Source organism: Schistocerca serialis, chromosome 3 (assembly GCF_023864345.2).
Source record: "Schistocerca serialis cubense isolate TAMUIC-IGC-003099 chromosome 3, iqSchSeri2.2, whole genome shotgun sequence".
Taxonomy (NCBI): domain Eukaryota; kingdom Metazoa; phylum Arthropoda; class Insecta; order Orthoptera; family Acrididae; genus Schistocerca; species Schistocerca serialis.
In genome coordinates, this window is record NC_064640.1 from 18,134,912 (window position 1) to 18,152,779 (window position 17,868).

The window sequence follows — 17,868 nt, forward strand, 5'->3', positions numbered from 1 at the left end:
TTTTCATGCAATGTGAGGTATAATGTGTATTACTCCTCATGATGCATTGCTTCCTCAGAAAAATATTAAAAAGTTGAATCATCGTCCCTCAGCTCAACTTGTTAGTGAAGCCGGAAAAAATGACATACAGACATTCCACATAACACAAGTTGGAGGGCTGAAGGCTACAAAAATTGAAGATTTGGACATAATTGCTCCTGCAAAAGGTGTGATCGTCATCTCAACAGCGGACATTACGTGGTTATATTGTAAATGGTCTCAGAATGCAGTTGTTTCAGGATGGAATGGTTACATGGAACGCTTGACGGAGGGCAAAGAATATGAACGTTCTAAAATAAAGTGTCTTCCATTTCTTAATTCATCACCAACTCATTATGACACCATATATGCTGCTCTGATGATAACTAGAGATGCATGTAAAAGACACAATCAGACTACATGCTTTGTCACATTTGATCAGCCTCTGTATTGGAAGGCAAGGGATATTGTGGAGATTGACCTTCCTGAGTTTCATAATGTGGAGGTCCGACTTGGAGGTTTCCATTTCCTTATGTCGTTTGTGGGATGTATCGGTATGATCATGGGTGGAAGTGGATTAAAGGACTTATTTGGTGTAATATTCGCTGAAAACAGCGTTGAAAAGATTTTGTCAGGACATGCATATTCCAGGGCTGTGCGAGCGCATTTATTGTGTCACCTTGCTTTGGCCTGTCAAGTGTGGGATCACATTGAGCTAACAGAAGATGAACGTGGGACATTGAATGACTTGTCTTCTCCTTGTGGTGAGTCAGAACTGTCAGTTGGCCAGGATACCAGTGTTCTCAGGGAACAAGTCATAAAAAAATTTGTAACTGCCCTGAAAACGATTGAAAGTAAGGGACCCACAGCAAAACTATGGGTTCAGTACTACAAGATGGTCACTCTCATGAAACAATTTATTGAAGCGGACCGATCAGGCAATTGGAAACTTCATCTTGAAAACGTGAGAAAAATGCTTCCCTGCTTCCATTCAGCTGGACATTTTATGTACGCTGAAAGTGGCCACCTCTACTTGCAGGATATGTTGAGACTCGAGGAAAAAATGGATTTATCAGAATATGAGAAGTTCACAACGAAAGAACATTTTACAATCTGGCGATCAGAAAAGTATTGGTCAGGGGTTCCTTCTGACATGACTATAGAACAAACATTGATGAGAACCATGAAGAGTTCTGGAGGACTTACTTCTGGCCGAGGAATTACGGATAGTGTATTAACCAGATGGACATTGGGTATGATTCACATGCAGAACATTTGTGAAGAAATTGAGTCGTATTGCGAAGTGAGCGCAGTAACATCAGAACAGCATGTAGATGCAAGAAGTTGTCGCATCGAACGAGATGGCATAGACTTGCGTAAGCTGCGTGACTGGTTTTCAGTGCACCCTCCCTTCCCTGAAAGTGATTTTATAATGTCTATCAGCAGTGGTGTTGTCGGAACGGAAGATGTTAATTGTCATATGTGTCACAAAGAGGGGGAAAAGGCATGAAAAGAATAGTTGGTGACAATTTCCACGATGTAAAGTTCCGTAGAAAATATAAAGTTGTGACTCTCCTTTCTGCGTTCAATTCTGTAAAAGATGGGAGCACTAAAATTACTCCTGTTGATCCTTTAACTCTTTTCCAATGGATTTTTTAATGAAACAAAGTGAAGAAGAGTTAAAAGCCTTTCTGAAACATGAACTTGCTCCTTACCCATTGTCCCTATTCTCAGAAAAAGGCATGCGAAAATGAACAAAATCTTCATTCTACAATGCCTTCGTTCCAGTGGAAGATGTGAAGTCAGGTGGACAGAGTAAATTTTTTGTCATTGATGGAGGGTACCTTATCCACAAAGTGACTTGGACTCGAAATGTTTACTTCAAGTCAATAGCCCAAAGCTATGTTTCTTACCTGCAACGTCATTTTGGATCTCAATTTGCTATTGTATTTGATGAGTATCTATGTGAGGGAGACAAATGTAGCACAAAGAGTGCTGAGAGGATTCGTAGGTCCAAAAAACATTCTTCGGTAGACGTTGTGGTTGAATCAGAGGTGATGAACCAAGTCCCTCAGGATAAGTTCTTGTACAACGAACGAAACAAGATGCGTTTGTTCACACTTCTTAAAAAGGAATTTCTGGAGTGTAGCATTGGAGTGCACCTGGCACAAGAAGATGCTGACGTTATGATTGTAAAATCTGCCATTTCAAGAACCAAAGATTTTGAAGTGTTGTCATTGCAGGAGAAGATGTTGACCTGCTTGTTCTCATGACCGGTTTAGGGCAAGGCATTGAAAACTTATTTTTCTTAAAGCCAAGAAGAGGAAATGCAGAAGACAAGTGGTTTTCCACTGCATCTTACAAGTTTGGCAGTGAATATATTCTGTTCACCCACGCCTTTATCGGATGTGATGCAACATCCGCTTTTTTTGGTCAAGGAAGAATTAAGTACTGCAATATTGTTGCGAAAAATGAGCACTTAACCTCAGCGCTTTGCACGTTCAATAAACCACATGCTAACCGTGAAGAAATAATAACAGCAGGAGAATAGGTTACTATCGCATTGTATAGTGGAGGTGTCAGCAGCTCCCACACACTAGACCATTTGCGGTACCAGCTATTCGCCAAGTCTGCCACAAAAAGCAAACTGTATCTTGCACGGTTGCCATCTACACAAGATGCTGCACAACATCATTCGTTGCGGACTTACCAACAAGTCCAAAGTTGGATGGGAAACTGGAAACCTCCTGAGAAATGGAGCTGGAATCACAGTGACCACGGTCCAATACCCGTTATAATGAGCCAAGATCCAGCACCTTAAGCACTTCTTCACATTGTTTCATGCTCATGCAAGCTGAACTGTGGCGGAGCGTGCTCCTGCAGAAAAGTGGGTTTGAAATGTTTTTCAATTTGCAAGAAATGTATTGGGGTCAACTGTGAAAACGTGCCAAAATTTTTATATGAAGACAGTGAAGAAGATGTTATGGAGGATGTTGAGGAAACCGTTGACGAAATCAACGAACTTGCTGAGGCTAAATCGCTGTTTAAAGAAGAGGTCAGTCTGGGATCAACTCTATGTACAGACCCTGAATCCGTAACTCAAGGTATTTCTGGTGACACTGAGGAACGTGCCCCATCAAAACGTTGGAAGTGAAGCTCATATCTGTCTCAAGTGCGCTAAAGTGCGAAATTACAAGTATTACACACCCAGAACTGTCAACATTTTTTAGTAACCGACAATGAATGTTAAGTGTAATTAAGCTACTTATTTTTAATGTCAACTGTGAGGCTTTTATACACAATAATAATTACCTACCTAATTAGGTTGCCTATTGCAGCTAATAATAGTTCAGTTTCCTGAGACAATTTATTTTGCGTGTGTGTGTGTGTGTGTGTGTGTGTGTGTGTGTGTGTGTGTGTGTGTGTGTGTGTCTATGTGTCTTAATGATGTATTTTTATATTTATAGTTTTACAAATACCAGGGCTGAGGTGGCCCATAGTGTACTTCAGGTAGTGATGTAAGAATCACAATAGTTGGGTGCTCAGCAGTCCTCATGTTGCATACAGAGAAATTGAATACCTGAAAGTGAGGTGGTAAATTCCAACATGTAGCATGATGTATAATGTATTCATACTACACAAACAGAAACTGAAAAAATAGTGTTCAAAAATAAGGTATCTTGCCACTATGCTCAAAATTTGTAAAAAAGGTATTTTTGGAGGCGCTGTAGCGCCTTAGATTTTGGGAGTAGAAAAAAATGGCAAGAATAAAATTTGTAGACAATTTTGTGCTCTTTAAAAAAGAAAATAGACGTTAAAGTGATAGGAGCAAAAAACTGAGATATTTTGAAAAAACTGAAAAAAGGCCGAAATTTTCCAAGTTTTTTGACTGCAGAAAGTTTTCCAAAGCGAAATTTTGTTGGCAAAACTCGGTTTTCTAATCTTTCCAACCATATGAACGAGTTGAAAAAATAAACTCTTCTACCCCACCTTTTGCAAGGTATATCTGCTATTTGACTGGACTAAGAGAATACTTTTAAACATCTAATGTACACCAGTTACATGTTCAGCATGCTCTAGAATGTCGACTCAGCTGGCAACCGTGTATCAGTTGATTCTAAAATAGAATATGGAGCAATCTGTTGGAGTCAGCATGTAAAACTTGTTATTTGCATGTTGTGTGTCAGTATCATGCTAGATGTAGGCACAGAACTACTCATAATGTACCAAGTAGTTAGTGAGGTCCAGTGTGAGCTGTAATTATGGTGTGGCTCCGTTTCTTGGTAGATACGCTAATGCGTTAATGTGGAACTGATTTACACTGGAAAGAAGTTAGTTCCAGTGTTAGCCACAAGGTACAAATCTGGCGCTGTACATTTTTTTTGTTACGGTATGACATTTATGATGTTATTTGAAAAAGCCATAATGTGAGTGAACAGCATGGCTCTCGAGAAGAACAACCTCTGTTGGTGAAACTGTGCTGCATTGGTCGAGTGTCGCCGACTGAAACGTCCAAGAAGAGGGCCAATGTCATTTAATTGTTTAAAGGAGATGAAAATGAAATTCGAAAACACGGATGAGCTTGGTGTGTCACCTGGAAGAGGGAGGCGTCCTATCCTGGTGTAGGTTACTGACGACGTTCATGATGTAACTGACCACGCTGTTTATGCCCCAGGTAGTGCTACCGCTGCTGCAGTATCACGAGAATTGTCCATCCCATGGTCAACAGTATGGGAAGTTCTGTGGTCTATACTACACTGGTACCCGTACAGGATCCAGACTGTGCAGCAACTGAAACTTCATGATCTGCAACAACGTTCTGAATTTGCTCTTTGGTTTCTGGCACAGATCAAAGTTGATGACATATTGCTAGGCCATATTCTATAGAGTACCAAGCCACATTTTACACTACGGGATGCAGTGAATACACAGCACTACCAAATTTGGGTTATTGTTAAACTGTGTGTTGTGCACGAAGAGCCATTGCACTCACTGTTTGTGACTGTGGTGTGGATGCAAAAGCACCTTTATCCTCAGTCAACTATTCTTTGTAAAGAATACACCCAGAGGGCCAGTCAGGTGTACTGTGATGCCTGCACGTAATCGCGATTTCCGTGTAAATCATGCGATTCTTGCTTTGGATGAGCGCAACTTTCGTCAAACCAATGTTTTCATGCAAGGTGGTTTAATGGTAAAGTCAACATTATGCATTTTCACTGGCTTGATACGTCTTTCCTGCATTCACAGCGGCAGGTTTGCACCAGGGGGTCAAAATCGCAACTAATTTTTTCCAGCAGAAATCGGTTGCATTAGCGCTTTAGCATATCTATGAAGTTTCGTTGTCGTATGATAATTGTAGCCTATACTGGACCTCTGTGAGTTGTTGCACTTTAATTATAACCACCCGGTATTTAAGTATGTTGATGTGCCCTGCTATACTGAAGCGCTTATAATTAAAAAACTATTAAACCCCTGTATGATAATGTAAACGCATAATCATCATCATGGCCGAGTGGACAAAACATGCTCACCACAAGAGCCTCATAATAACTTACTGGTCCCACTCTGATACTGAAAACAATAAGAAGAAGAATGGATCTCTATTGCTCAAAATATATGTACTATAATTATTGGGCCATCCAATTAAGGAAAGACCAATGTCGTTCTATCATTGTTAACACAGAATGAAATTTTCACTCTGCAGCGGAGTGTGCGCTGATATGAAACTTCCTGGCAGATTAAAACTGTGTGCCGGACCGAGACTCGAACTCGGGACCTTCGCCTTTCGCGGGCAAGTGCTCTACCAACGTTTTTTAAATTTTTTTAAATTTTTTTTTACAAAGAGAACAAACACCTACTATTACATGAGCAAAATTGCAGGTAATGAGAAAACAAATAAAAACCTCTAATGTATGAAAATAAAAGACGATGTTCTTCATAAAATAACACAATATTTCTTGAAAACGTAAAACATAAATAGGTAGCTATATTTTCGCAAACATCATTTTTTGTTTTTTTTCTTTTTGCTTTATTGTTAACGTATATGTTATTTTTAAGGGGGAGCACAGGAGAAAGAAAACAAATAGGCTGCACATAGAGAGCTACGCGTGAAAAGGATAAACATGTGTAAGGGAAAAAAAACTTAGAAGAGGAGGAGAAAAGAGAAGTGAAATAAATTAGGAATACTTTCCGCGCCATGCCCCAGTTTGGCGTGCCAACAGAAGAAAGTGCATTCTATCGTTGACCATTAAAAGGGGAACGTGGGATCGTCCAGTCTTGACTGGCACGGTTCGTTGAGATTCCAGCTTCGAGGCGGGTTGGCGAAAATACTCTGTAAATAGTTCGCGAAAGTGGCCCGATAGTGTCGATGGCGGCGAAGGGTGTGGTGATGTACTTGGAGGCGTGTCCAAAAGTCCGCCGGATCGACGGTGACGTCCCGGAAGAGGTAGTTGATAGCCATGCCACTGATCCATGTGATGGCGTGCCACTTAGACGATGGAAAGCAGGTCGTGTCGGGATATATCATCATGGTAGGAGAAATGTGATGTGGTGGTACTCGGAGGTAGAAAGCCACAATCTTCTGTACGAGGGTCCAGACAGCTCCTGCTGACCCACACTCAAAACGATGTAAATCTGTATCTTCGACATTGCACTTGAGACACAGGGATGAGTCCACCAGCGCGATGTGATGCAGTTTCTGTCTTGTAGAATACTTGCCATTCACGAGAAGGTACCACGTCGTGGTGATGTCAGTGGTGTGATATGGTTGGTGGATCATTTTCCAAACTGTAGGCCATGAAACCTGGGAGTGACTTGTTTCGACGGGGTTTCGGGGTGGGGACTTTCGGAGAAGGCGGTAGATGTCGCGGGTGGTCGTCTTTCTGGTCCTGGGGAGCTCGGTGCATATGTAACTAAATTCCAAAAAGAAACGGCCGATATGTGACATCGGAGGTGGGATGTGTGCCAGAGACGTCGGTGAGTGTCTCGAAACAGGTGCGAGCTAGGTGGTCAACATTCCAGTAAAACTAGCATTTTGGCTTTCCCACAACCGGAGCATAGTATTGGTGTAAAGTGCCGTAGTCCTGGCTCTCACATTAACCAGATCGAGGCCACCATCCCGCTTCTGTAAGGTGAGAGCTTCATACTGGACTTCTAAGATGTGTCCGGAACATATAAAATACCCGAAAGCCGCCTGTAATCTGGCCGCCATTGTCGTAGTAATGGGCAGAATCTGTGCTAAATGGGGTATCCGGGCTGCCAGATGGGTGACTCTCTGGCACATATTCAGCGGGAGAAGTATGTGATTTTGTATGTTGGCTCGGATACGTTGCAGTAGCGCCCGAAAATTGATCGCCGAGGTGCGGCGAATGTCTCGCGTGTACACCAGTCCGAGACAGCGAAGGGTGTCCACCAGTTGAAAGGGGACTACGTTGTCTGCGGGTAGGCAGCGGCCGATCTTCATGGCGCATGATTTTGCCACGTTCATAGCGCTCCCTCCTCTGCACTGTAACGGGTAATCCACGGCATCGCAGCTTGTACGTCGGCCGCTGAACGTAAGACGAGGGCTAAGTCGTCCGTGTAGGCTCGGCAGCGGAACATATGATCCCGGAGTGGAATACCTGTCAAACGTCGTCGTAATCCGCAAATAAATGGTTCCATCGCAATGGCATAAAGCACTGTCGACAAAGGGCAACCCTGCCGTACTAAGCGTTCAATCCGTATAGGTTCTGTAAGTCTGCCGTTGACGAGAAGTCTGGACGTTGCCCCCTCGAAGGAGCCGCATAATCACTTGCGATCAAACGCTTGTTTGAAATCGATGGTGGTTAAAGCGCCTGGCAGTCGCGAGTGTGTTGCCACAGCGATCACATCTCGATATTCACTGAGGGCTGTCTGTATATTACGATCGCCGCCTAAGGACGTTTGTTCGTGGGAAACAGTGTCTCGTAAGACATGTTTGAGTCGCACTGCTAAAAGGCGTGCGAAAATTTTGAAGTCGGGATTGAGTAACGTGATCGGCCGATAACTGTCGAGTCGTGTTCCTACTGCAGGTTTCGGGACTGGTACGAGTAAACGTTCCATGAACATTGGTGGCGGGTTCGCCACGCCGGACAAAAGTTCCCAGTACATGTCTCTCCATCGTGGCAACATCTAATCTTTGAAGGTTCTGCAAAATTCGAGAGGTAAACCATCCGGGCCCGGAAATCGATTCAGAGATCCTTTGGCCACAGCGCGTTGGACGTCGTCGGTGGTCACTTCAGAAGTCAGGAGGGTTGCAGCTGCTGCGTTTAGAGTACCAAATGTCTCCTGGACCTCTGCACCGGCAGGTACCTCTTGACAGAAAAGTTTATAGTGCGTTGTGAAGGCATCCGCAATGGTAGCTTGTGAAGTCAACCGTCGTCCATCACGAAGGTCTAAAGTTGTCATTAACGCCTGTCGGCGTCGACGAACATTTTGAACAATATGATGCATAGAAGGTTCTTCACCGTTAATCCTATATTGGCTGCGTGCTCGGACAATGGCTTCCTCTACACGGCATCTGGTCAAGGTTAAAATCTTTGCCTTGATGCGTTGAGCTCCCTTTAGACGATCCGGGGATGGAGGATGATGCATGAGCCCACGTAGACCGCTATAGTACAAATCAGTTGTGTGGTGATTCCACCTGGCTTTGGCTCTGCCATAGTGTGTCAAGGTGCGTCGGATGGCCGGTTCGGCGCACAGTAACCACCTTTGCAGTGTGGTCTCGTAACGCATAAGGCGTTGAACACAGGTTGAAACGTCCCCTTTGAACAATTATACAAGACTGTGCTTAAACTGACACACAATATTTTTAGCGCAACGCAATCTGACTTTCAAAAAAAATCCCTACGAAAGAATGGCCCTGTCTAATATTAACCTATACGTTTCACAAATCACTTACCTCACAAAAATCTTCGTTACTCGAACTACTGCAATACAGCGAGCGCCACTACTGCCAGCTAAATAAAAGATTCAAACTACGGAAGGCACTAACTACTGATAGGCATAGTTAGCAAATGAAAGATTTTAATAGAGAACAAACAATGTATTTACCTTAATAGTCATAATATATATAGTAGTTCATGACAAATTTCAAAACTCCGCCATTTCTCTCCCCACATCCACCACTGCTGGCGGCTCACCTCCAACTGCGCAACGCTATGTGCTGTTCACATCCAGCTGCCGCTGCCCAACACTACAATGGCAGACAACAATGCAAACTAGCCACAGACTGCACACAGCACAGCCAGTGATTCTCACACAGAGCGCTACGTGGCGTTACCAATAAGAAAACCTAAACAGCCTACTTACATAGCCCCCATGCTCCCCACAAAAAATTTTACAAATTGTTTTGGGCAGTGGCCAATAATGATTTGATAAAATTTTTCATAATTACAATAACAAAGATATCAAATGCACACACTTATTGATACAATGTTGGTCAAAAGCTAAAATTTTTTCACAGTCCATAAAGACAGTCCTGATCATTCATCACAGTAAAACTGCCGTTTCTTTTCTCAAAGTCTGAGCAGTAGAAGACAATGCACACGGAAGTAGTGGATTTCCATGCAGTCTTGAAGAAGTAGTGTTGTCCTTCCAAGAGAGAGACAGTGCTGACTCTTGACATGCAGACAGGTAATAGGCCACAACAGAGCAAACCCACCGCAGAGTCAGTCTAAGTTTTGAAGAATATTGGTAGGTAGGTCATCACAGAGCAGACCCACTGTAGTCCTGTTAGAGAGTATGGTATTGGTGGGCCACCAAAGATGCAGACCCACTGTAGTCCTTGTAGAAATAATGGTACTGGTGGGCCATCAAAGGTGTAGACTCACTGTAGTCCTTGTAGAAATAATGGTATTGGTGGGCCATCATAGATGCAGCCCCAATGTAGTCCTTGTAGAGATGGCCAGCAACCATCTGTTGCGACTGTGCAGGTACACAATCACCATCAAAGAGTCTTGCGGACAATATAGCAAGTCCATAAACCACCACTCGTGCACTCACAAAAAATTTTTTTTTGAAATGTCCTTAGAACCAGCAATGCTGTTATCCAGTCCCTTGCTGAATTTTTAACACACGTGCAAACACTAACAGTCCCAACTTCTCACATACTGTGCATATATTATGGCCAACAGAAACGTGTGCAGTGAAATGATACTTAATTTGAAGAACTGGTAACAATTACAATTTGATAACATAAAAATACAATAACAAAGGTACAAAATACATCATTAAAGAACATAAGAATACAGATAACATTTGTAGTAATAGGGGCTATACAAAAGAATAGAAATAAAAATATACATCAGTGTTACAGGAATTATGACACATACACAAGAGATCAGAATAACTTTTGAAACATCAACTTCACACATGAGCATTAAAACAAAACAGAATAGATAAATAATGTCTAAACATCTTTACAAAGTAAATAACATATTATTAATGCAAATTATATTTGAGGATAACAGTATTCCTCATCATAGTGAATGTAGCTTAGTACTAGAACAGAAAAAAATTTCTATGAAAGAGTACACAGAGACAGGAAGAAAAGAAATACACAAGGGTACACAAACACATAGGATAATAATACAAAAGGAAAGGACAGGGTTTGTTTTACTGCAGTATTTTGCAAACAAAACTTTCTTTATTTCTTGGAGATCTCCCTTATTCATCATGATTCCCAAAAGGTCCTATCTATACCTGCTTTCTGTACTTTTTTCGTATAACTTCTCATGCGTTTCTTCCAATTCATCGCAACTCATTCTCTTATATAGTCTACCCCCTCTTAAGCTAACTTAAATCTACTGAGCTCAGATGCTAAAATAAGGGGCGAGGCAATGCAGCAGCACAAAACAATTAACACAAATAGCAATGATCAAAAATACAAATGGCGAAGCAAGCAGCATAAATTACAACTAATATAAGGCAATGAGCAGCAAACAAGAAAAATAAATCGGTAGTAAACTAGCTTAGCAGAGTAACACAAATTAAAATTCAGTAGCTCTATGCCTGGCAAACAGCAGCAGTAAATGCTATAATGTATACCTAAGCATGACAAAGCTCAAGCAGAAAAAATAGTACACTAAAGACAACAATGCAGATAAAGGAAATGTATAATCGCATCTTAATGTCTATGTAATTAAAGTGGTGCACCACAAGAAGTTATTCTACCAAAAAAGTTACCAAGTACTTGAAAAGAAAATGATATATGCAGTTACTGTTATTAGTCCCTTCTTATTGTTCTTTCCATTCCCAGAGCTCCTTTTTCGAAGAATGTGGGTCATAAAATAATTATTTAATAGATCTGTTGACAGAAAGTGTTCACATTAGCAAATGTATTTAATTTTATTTTATGAAACCAATGCTGCAAGACAGTTGGAAACCAGATATCAAATGAAATAAGCAACTATGTACAAAGTAAAGCATAAAATAATCATTCAGTAGTCATGAGGCATTTCATAAGTTAGTAGAAATTCTCTCAATTATCTAGATAGACACTTGTCCTAATCAGGTGTGCAGATGTAAGAATGTTTCCAAGTTATGAGTGTGTCGTATTTGCAATGCTTTCTACAAAGGAATGTCAATAGCGAGGATAATGGCCTCCCTTTTTTTTTCTCCACCTGTACCTCTGAAAGGCACATGCTAATGGCTTTTTTTTTCAGGCGACTGTCGCCCAGCTGGGTGCCCACAACTATTACGTGCAGGTGGTCACTTAACTTTCTTACCAAAATATTTACGACACCAGTTTCCACTACAGTGACAGTCTCATATAAAATATTTCACAGGTCAAGAATTTGCGTTACAAATCTGTAAAAACAAAATCCTATTGATATAACAGAGTCCAAAAAATTTTCGTCGGCATTGTAATACATTCACGCATTTACATACATTTCATTACTCTTAAAGTACGATTCTTGGTTTCCAACAACGTTTTTCACAAACCAGAGTCTCTAACCACTACTCATTATTCCTTACCTTATTCGTCGACACTTCTTCAATATTTCATCATAACAGATACGTAGCATACTGAAATGACTCATATAGCATCAGCTTATTGATCATAAACATACCGCAACAGCATAATACACATAGTCATCGTAATAATAAGATCATCACACCTCAGTCAACTCAAAAAATCGGCGTAGCTTCCTCCAATAATTTCAAAACCAAAAAAAAAAAAAAATACTCTGCTCATGTCAAAAGTGTCATCTGCCTCAAACGTACTTTAAAACTCGTGATCCCATACCAAGTATATCATTTAAAGCTCTCATAGTATCACAATGGTTCCGAAAAAATATGAACAGTTTACAAAGTACAGACAAAATACAGTTTCATAAGTGTGAAGTTATCCAACTGTGTAACTGCGTAAACATCTGTCACTGATGTAATAAAAAAATGTTTGTTTCTCTGTTAAACAATCAGATAGCTGTGTAATTTATGTGTTAGAGAAATATGGTACCGATGTGTAAAGTTGTATAAGCAAATACCATATTAGCTAGGGCTCCTTGTGCTTGCCAAACACATGGTACACAAAGTAAGCGTGTACCCCCCTGAGGATTAATGTAATTATACCCCCAGGTGTTACAGATTATTGCAATGGAATGAAATGTATCACGGAAAAACTTTGTATCATTGTACTTCAAATATTTTTAAAAATAAATGTTTTAAGTACAAAATTAATCACTCAAATACGTGTACTGTAGCGCTAAACTGTGCATCTTGTTGTAAGATAATCTCTGTGGAAGTGTCGTAGTTATCGTCCTCCGAAAGCTAAGTTCTGCAGAAGTCAATGTACTTACCTCATAATAAACAAAAGTGAAATGGTTTGAGTATAGATATCTTAGTTAGTATGCTTATTTCCGTGATGAAGAAAGTACTGTGCTGTAAGGTATTGTTGTGCTACGGAAAAGGCTGTCTCATTATTGCTATACCACAAAAGTTACTACTAAAACATGTTTTCCTTTCCAGAATAATGCAGAAAAACTGTGCAGATATAAAACAGAAACACCGCAAAAGCAACATTGTGAATTGTCACTCATTAGTAGCGTCGTGATAAAATCGTGTAGCTGTCACATAAACTAACCACTGTCTCATCTGGTATCTCACAGAAAGTACTTTAAATTCAGAATGTATTTTCCAATAAACCAAAATGTTGCATTAAAATCTCATTAGCAGTACCGGTACATGTTCGAAGTATGTAAGCCTGATAGTCGTTACGTAATCGTGCAGCTAACAAGCAAGAATGTACAAATAACAACACTGTGTCGTCTGTTCACTATAACAATGCATTCATAATTTCTGTTTAAATGAGTTCTCTTGGTTCTTGACTGGATATTTAACTTCAAACATTGTTGCATGTTAACAGATTCTAAGTCTGACAAAGCATACTAGCAATGTAAAGTGAAAAGTTATATGGCAAAGACAAAGTTAAAAAGCAGATTATTTTCAATAAACGGTTTTACATGTGAAATGTGGTGTAAACCTTTACTCTTTCTAGTACGCAGAGTTTCAACTGAAAAGCAATTGTCATGTTTTATACGTCGGTAAGGAATGCTAAATCTTTTCTCAAGGTTAGCATCTGTGTTATTTTTCTCTGAGCCAGCCGGCGCAGGTGGCTGCCTGCGGTGCGAGTCATTGTCTGTTTCTTTGTTGGCGCGCGCCGTTATTGGGATTAGGAGACCGAACTTCTAAAAATTCACCTTGACGAGAGGGCCCTGCCCTGTTTGAAGCTCGCCAGTTCTGATGGAATTCAGGTCTGTCGTTTTGTCGGTAGTTTACATAGTTTCTTGTTTGTCGGTCATGTGGTGGAGAATTTCTCCCTGAATCGTAACTGCGCGCTGAACTGTTGCGTCTGAAGTTATTCTGTCTCCCGTGATAATAATAGTTCTGGTTGCCATATTGTCTGTTTCTATGATTGACTCTGTTATAATCATTATTATGGAAATGTGATCTTTCTCTGTGATTATTATTACTCTGCCCTTGGTTGTCATATGGGTGGTGTCTGTTTTGGTCACGATTTGTGTTGTGAGAATAGCCTTGTCGTGTCCAGTTATTATTTCTTTCATCGCGGAATTGCGACGGATGTGTCCTGTAATTCTTGTGTTCCTGTTTTCGCGTTCCGCGATTGTCAGTGTCAATTTCTAATTCTTGTAAGAGTCCCTGAAAAGCTTCAATGTCGTCTTTGCAACGTCCTGCCAAAATAATATGTCGCAAATGTTCAGGTAATTTGATTAAGCAAATGCGGATGAGTTCTGAGGGGCTGCATGGGTTTGAAAGATACTGATTCTTATGCAACATGTCTTCAAAATATTTCATAGGACTGGAAAATTCAGATTGTTCGAAACGTTTCATTATTATGATGCTATGTTTTACTCGGTCTTGTGTAGCTTGAGACCAATATGCTGAGAGGAAGGCATGATAAAATTCTCCTTCGCTGTGGCAATCGTGAATGACCGATCGCATTCTTACAGCTGTTTCATTCTCTAAATAGCCACACATAAATTCTAATCTGTGTTCTAACGACCAGTTGGGAGGAAAACAATGAGAGAATTGATGGAGCCATGCTTGTGGATGAATGTCGTTGGCAGAATTCTTAAACGTTTTGAATTTACGTGTAGTAATGAACAGCTTATAGTCAAAATCATCACGTCGGCAAGTCGCATATCGGTCATTGTTACGTAGTTTCGGCGGTTCCATTTCAAAATTCGGTGGACATTGCCAATTTCTTTCATAACTTCCGAAATGCCCTGTGTTATTATTTTGCGGCTTTTCCGTATTTCTAAGTCCCTCTTCCCGTGTTGGAGCGCGAGTGTCCTCTGAAATTTGTAATATTTGTATTACTTGTGCCAACTGATCTTGTACTTCCCGGATTTCTCTTTTGTACTGTATATTGATTTGATTTTGATTGAATTTCCTAATTTGTTCGCACTCTTCTGTGTCATTAAAGACTACCGGTTTTGTGTCATTCAGATTATCATCTACCTTCGTAGATAAATTAGTGAACTGATCCGAAAGTTTGGCTACTTTCTCCGTTAGTGTACTTATTTCCTTAGTGTGTTTTTCTGAACCAAGTTTCAGAGTATCTACTGTGTCCTTTAAGTTTTCCTGAGTTTTTGCAAGTTGCGTAACCGAATCGGTAGATGCAACTGAGTCAAATTTAGCTTGCAAGGTCTCATGATGTTCATGAACAATAGTTTGCAGTTCTTTTATGGCTGCTTCGTGATTCTGTAATGCATTTTCATGCCGAGAAAAAATAGGTTGAAAATGCTCACAAATTTGAGTTTTTACGTCATTACAGACTTTTTGACATTTCGATTCAATGTTATGTAACTCAGTAGTTAAATCTTCACATGTTTGTTCAAGAGTTTGTTCCAATGAGTCTAACTTTTGAAGCTGTTGCTGTGTTTGTCTCTGATTTTGTTCCAGTGTGTCTAACTTTTGAAGCTTTTGCTGTGTTTGTCTCTGATTTTGTTCCATTTGTTGCATTAACTGTAATAACAATGCATTAGTGTCTGGAATCTGTTCCTCTACGCTTTTCGGCAGTGCATTTGCACCGGCAACATTCACATTTTGACAAGCAGAAAATGTGTCTTGACTTATTTGAGAAAACGGTGAGGACGCAAAACCTGAATCTACAGTATTTGAAAAATTGTGTCCTGTCATTTCGGATTCCTGAGGCGAGCTGTTGCCGACCGATCGATCGATAATGCTTCCCTGTTCACTAATTGTTTCACTGTGTACACCATTATTTGCAACCCGCTCCATTTCCCTATGCGCAATTACCAAATTACTACTTTGAACATTAGTTAATTCAGTACTCTGCGGCGCTAACACACTGCTTTCGTCTTCATTGTCATTTCTCAGTTTACTTTGGAGCCTAGTATTACGTTTTTCACACGCCATAATTGTCACAATAGTTCACACGATAACACAGAAAAGCACAATTTGAAGAGCAAAATAAAATAACATAGCAATGGAAATAATGTCTACTTAATTGCAAGCGCAGCTGCGAAATACTTGGTGCAAATCTACATGCATGCCACAACTGTTTTACTGTACAACAATGGAAAACTGCAACTACAAAGGAGATTTTCTCTACAATTACGCGCTAGCAATAAACAAAAGCTACACTAATTACACAAACTACAAGAAAAAAATCAGAAGATTCCAGTGAGGTATCCTCGGCTAAGGGTCGACATATGAAACGTCCCCTTTGAACAATTATACAAGACTGTGCTTAAACTGACACACAATATTTTTAGCGCAACGCAATCTGACTTTCAAAAAAATCCCTACGAAAGAATGGCCCTGTCTAATATTAACCTATACGTTTCACAAATCACTTACCTCACAAAAATCTTCGTTACTCGAACTACTGCAATACAGCGAGCGCCACTACTGCCAGCTAAATAAAAGATTCAAACTACGGAAGGCACTAACTACTGATAGGCATAGTTAGCAAATGAAAGATTTTAATAGAGAACAAACAATGTATTTACCTTAATAGTCATAATATATATAGCAGTTCATGACAAATTTCAAAACTCCGCCATTTCTCTCCCCACATCCACCACTGCTGGCGGCTCACCTCCAACTCCGCAACGCTACGCGCTGTTCACATCCAGCTGCCGCTGCCCAACACTACAATGGCAGACAACAATGCAAACTAGCCACAGACTGCACACAGCACAGCCAGTGATTCTCACACAGAGCGCTACGTGGCGTTACCAATAAGAAAACCTAAACAGCCTACTTACAAGGTGTGCCACGTGTCGGTGACCTGTTGTCGGCATTCAGGGTCCCGCAGTAGCGTGACATTCAGTTTCCAAGGTACTGCACTGCGCCATATAGATTGCTGACGTAGGTCCATGATACAGATGTAGATGTCATGATCCAAAAAGGCAGACGGCCAACGTTCCGCGTCGAGGAGAACTGATTTTGCAGCGTCAGAGATGTATATTCTATCAAGTCGGTTGGCGGAGTGGCTCGTGATGTGTGTATACCCCGGGCGGTCACCGTGTACCACTCGCCAAGTGTGGAGGAGACGAAGGCGGCGGACGAGGAAGCGAAGTTCCGGATATGTGGTGAAATGTGGGTATTGGTCTGTACGTTCGAGAACACAGTTGTTATCTCCACTTACGATGAGATGATCGTATTTGCCGAGGAATAAAGGCGCGATATAATCTGCGTAGAACTGGGAGCGATCCCTCCGTTTATCAGTTCCCGATGGGGCATAGAGATTTATGATTTTGATTCCTTCAACTGTTATGGCCGCCCCTCGCGCCGTTGGGAAATATGCGACATCGGAAACTGCAATCCCTTCTCTGAGGAGGATGGCTGAGCCTGTGTGTTCCATAGCTGCAGGGGCGGCGTACTTCTCGTATCCATAACACCCGGTCCAAGTTGCTGTCCTCAGTTCTTGTAACAGGGCGATGTCGATGTCCGCTGCTCTTAGCGTGTCACGGAGCAGTTGAAGTTTAATGTGGGAGCCGATATGTTTAGTAGTGATAGTAGCTATTCGGTACGGAGATTCGTGCTGTCGATAGGTTCGTAGCTGGTGAAGATTGTCGTGGTGGATTCTGGAAGTCCATAGAAGTCGCAGGAGTCGTCGTAGAAAACATCCCCCATTTTAGTGTTGGTCTAACGGAGGAACAGATCTCATATTCGCATCAGGTGCAGGTGGGAAATCCGTGTCATCCGCCCATGAAAAACGTCCGACAGTTTTGACATCGGCGAGAGGTGGCAGCGCTGGTCGAGTCGGCGCAATTGCGTCGGTGACGACAGGCGTGCTGTGTTCCATGGCTCCTCGGCGCGAGGCTTGCTCACGATCTC